The sequence below is a fragment of the Cornus florida genome, unplaced genomic scaffold, assembly GCF_030987335.1.
Source record: "Cornus florida cultivar Cherokee Brave unplaced genomic scaffold, ASM3098733v1 CherokeeBrave_3.0.0_Hap2_Chr02, whole genome shotgun sequence".
Classification (NCBI taxonomy): domain Eukaryota; kingdom Viridiplantae; phylum Streptophyta; class Magnoliopsida; order Cornales; family Cornaceae; genus Cornus; species Cornus florida.
Window position 1 is genome coordinate 54,660,292 of NW_026775572.1, and position 4,491 is coordinate 54,664,782.

Here is a 4,491-nt window from a genome sequence, read left to right on the forward strand (position 1 = left end):
TTGTATTTTTTTTTTAGCTCAGTGTGAGATTCATAAGTAATGATCGATTAAAATATATATATATATATGCTGCAATAGCATGCTTTTTGGCTACTCAGACTGCAACTCTTCACCCTTGATTACATGCCATTGCAGAACCTTTTTTTATTATTATTTTTTTTTACAGTGCGTGAATGGCATTGTTGATGAAATTTCTACAACAATGGCAAATTATGCCTTTTTCAACTACTTATCAGTTATCCCAAAAAACATTAAAAAAAAGAGGAGCAAGAAATTAATACAGTAGTAAACAAAGAAATTAGATTGGGCTGGGTTTAGGGTCATTGGGCTAAGAGAACCAGCCAGAAACAAACTTGGATTGGTCCAAACCTGTAGCCCACGACAAGAAGGGTACAACCCAAAAGCCTTACAAAACATTAAGTCATACACTGCCAGTCTTTGTTTCGTTTGGAGACTTAAAAATAAAAGTTGAGCTAAATCATCGTACCTGTGAACCTAAGAGTACGTATACTTCTCTTAAAGTGCCGTGATAGTATTGAACATTCCGACACTTTTTGGATACATAAATATGACTGTCGACAGCTAAAAGTATCTAAATAGGTTTTTTCTTTTTCTTTTTTTTTTTTTTTTTTTTTTGCATCAGATACGACTGAGACACAACATGGACATAGTAATGATACATTTTGAATACTTTCAAAATATGACAGGTGATTTTGTAATAATTTTTAAAAAAAAATTCAATTCAATTCAATCTAAAATATATTGTGGATTAATTAAAAAAATAATATAAAATTTAACAAAACAACAATAACAAACATTTAGCTCCAAATTCCAAATTAGCAATTTATTTATGATTATATGAATAAAATGACAAAAATATATATATTATATTATATTTTTTGACATATCCATGTTGTACTTGTATCTAATCTTTTTTCAAATTAATCCAATTTTTTTGAGATTAATGTAAACATTTGAGATGATAAAATAAAGTTGTGGAGTATTAACAAAGATTATCTCCTATCCAAAGCATGGTTGCTGAATCGGCCGGTCAGGTTTTTCGGACCTCCGGTTCCATTAAGCGTGTACCAGCCCACTCCCAAGACTTGTTTTCTACAAAATAAATGAGGTTAGGGTGGGGTGCAACTTGGGTGGGCAAACCTAGCCCAACTTGAATCCAACACAAAAATTTTAAAATTTGGGCTTTTAAATTCATAAATTCGGCTCAAATTGAGTTGAGTTTTATCAAAACCCAAACTTGTTCAGATTGGGCTGGGTTCAATCCGAACCCAACCCAAAACCCCAAATTAAACAATTCTACAATCCAACCCTAACTTGTTCATGCTTCTCAAATGGAAATTTGAAGGCCTGTTTGCTTTTAAATTTTCAAATCAAATCTCAATAACACAATATATATGTATATATATTATACTATAATATTGTAATCAGAATGACTTTTACTTAATTAAGTTTTCAAAATTTGTGAACCTAACAAATTTTCGTAATTTTTTTAATTTTTAGTTGAATTAAATTAATTAATCGAGCCCTCAAACATTGTTGTTGTTTTGTGGAAGCCTTTTTCCAATTATTCCAGTTATTTTTAGGAAAAATAAGTAAAAAGGGAAATAAAGTCTTGTAAATTGACTGGAAAAATAAAGAGACAAATCATAAAATCTTTTTATTATTAAAAAAAAAAAAAAATAGATAAACATTCATTTCCTTTAACTTTGGATTGTAGCTAAATATGGTACAGTAAACAAAGCTGCGTGATAGTATAATTAATTTATATATATATATATATATAAAACAAAGTACATTTAAAAATTCGGCATAAAAAATGCAAGTCACAAAAACACGCCTCTGTATGTATATGGATATAATATGAATTTAATGAAAATTCGTGGTATAAAATTTATATATAATTTATTTAATATATTACAATAATTATTAGTTTTAAACTATTATTTTTTTATTTTAATGATATTCCAATATCAAATGAAATTAAAAGAGTTTCAAAAATAATATAAAAAATTTATAAAGTTGCATATTATTGTATAGATATTTTTTTAATTACTCAAAAGAAACAATTCTTGCATTCTTTTAATTGTAACAGACAGAAAAATGGTATGTTTATGGATGTTCTATAATTGCACTTCTAGGTATTTATTAAAAGAAAAATGGCAAATATTAATGAATTGAAAAATAAAATTTCCTTAAATTTTTTCATGGAAAAAGAAAAATGTAATTTGTATATTTGTAAGAAAAAAAAAAAAAAAAAAAATTGACCAGCAAAACCCGCCAAATCCGTTCAAATATTTGGGTTCGATTATGTCCGGGTTATGGACATAATCCATTTTTTAACAAACTTCGGGCTGCCCAACCCAACCCAATTTCGGGTTGAGATTGGGCTGGGTTAGACTTGCCCAACTTACAGCCCTAGGTTTGGCAGACTCCAACCACTCTGTGACATGTTAGAGTCATCCATTTGTTGGACCACAAGCTTTTAAGAAACACTAATAAATATATTTAAACTATCTTCATTCAATTTTCTAAGCCTTTGAATGGTCGATTGAGTAGTGTTTTACAGCTTGAAGGCTTTTCAAAGGCATCTATCTATGTATAAAAAATGTAAAACATCACAAATTATTGTATTGTAAAATTAACTCGGACTAAGTGAACGTGGCTAATGATTTGGTAACTTGTATACGATGAAAGCAATTTCCTTGATGGAATATAGTATATGATTTGGTAACTATCATTGAATAGAAAATGTAATATCATTGTAGAATTCAAATCCCAATATAATTCAATTACATGAATTCACTTTCCGTTTCGTTTGAAATCACCTTTCTCTTGAATTGTTTTCTTCTTAGTTTTCTCTTAAATCTTCATCCTTATAGAATTCAAATCCATACATAATTTTTTAAAAATTTATATGTTAAATTGACAACAATTTTTTTTGTTAAACTTGTTTTTTAAAAAATATATCATTAATAATACAAAGCATTTTAATAATGGCAGCAACTTAAATTCATTAATAAGTCATTGTTTTTGCTAAATGATCTTTCAAAATTCAATAAAATTGATGTAGAACTGATTATTGAAGCTTTTATGGCTCATTTCAGGGGGCCAGACAGACATACTGACAGATTTTCTGGACTGATCCCGAAGTATGCGTCTTTTACTCGACAGAAAAGTTTTTTTACTGGAAACGGCCCAACGAGAAAGACTCGCTGCTATGTTGTGACATAACCTGTTTTTCGACAAAATACCATCATTTAGGGCCTCGAAATGGGATTTTTCTGTCCTAAAGAAGCATATCGAATACTTCAGGATTTTTGTTCGTTATCTAAATGAACTCGGATTACACTAATATTTTATATTTAGCAGTTTTATTTTATTAGGTTTCTTTATCTATTTTTCAGAATTTTTAGAGAAACTTTATTTTTAGGCTTATTTTCGAGTATTAGTATCTTTTCGAGATTAGGTTTCCTTATGTTATAAGGGATCGTGTTGCAGTTAGTTTAGGGTTTTCTTTCATTATAAATATGTGTAATGCAGATATCGGAATCATTCATTCAATTATCACTACAAATACCAAATTTCTCTGAAATTATCTTTCATTTTGTGGATTCAAAAAACCTTAGTTTCTGAATTGAAAGTAAAATGTTCTTTGTGAACAAATTTATCGCTTCCAAAGTTTACAAAAATTTATTTTGATCGAATATGTTGTAAAAAGTAGCGTATCGGTGCATTTTGGACACTATGTGTGAGTTTGAAAAAATTAACGACTACGATAACCGATCCATTATATAGTGCTGATACAGGTCCGATTCCGTTATACCGCGTCTGTGACCATGACCAATACCACAACTGCGATGTGAACCTTGCTCTGAAGTTGTTAACCATAATGATAACCGAGCAATGATTTGAAACAATAATATACAAAGATTGATGGATCATCAATCTAGGGTTTTTTTAAGCTTTCCTGTCCTTTTCAAACTAGAAAACTATTTATTTTATATTCAGTTGAAAGAAATTGGTCTCTTGATATTGGAATCGGAAAAAATAATATAGTTTAAATTCAAAAAAGAAAATTATTCAATTCAAATTTCAAAGCACCAATTCCATACAACCAAACATAACATTAACAAATTTCGATAAGAAAACTCAGAAAAAAATAAATAAATAAATAAAATAAAATTAAACATAGTTTGGTATATGGGAATGGATGAAGCTGGGAATGGTCATTCTTATTCTATTATTCGGTTGCAAATATAAAATGAGGTAGGAATTAAATAATAATCACCATTGGTGGTGGTGAAAGGCGACGACGGTGGAAGTGGTGAAAGACGACAACGGTGAAACTGGTGGCGGTGGTGGTGGTGGTGGCAAAAGGTAGTGGCAGTAGTGTAACGAATGTAGAATTGTGGATGTTTGTGTCATTTCTTTACACTTTGTACAATAATAAAGAATATCTACAAATGCAGA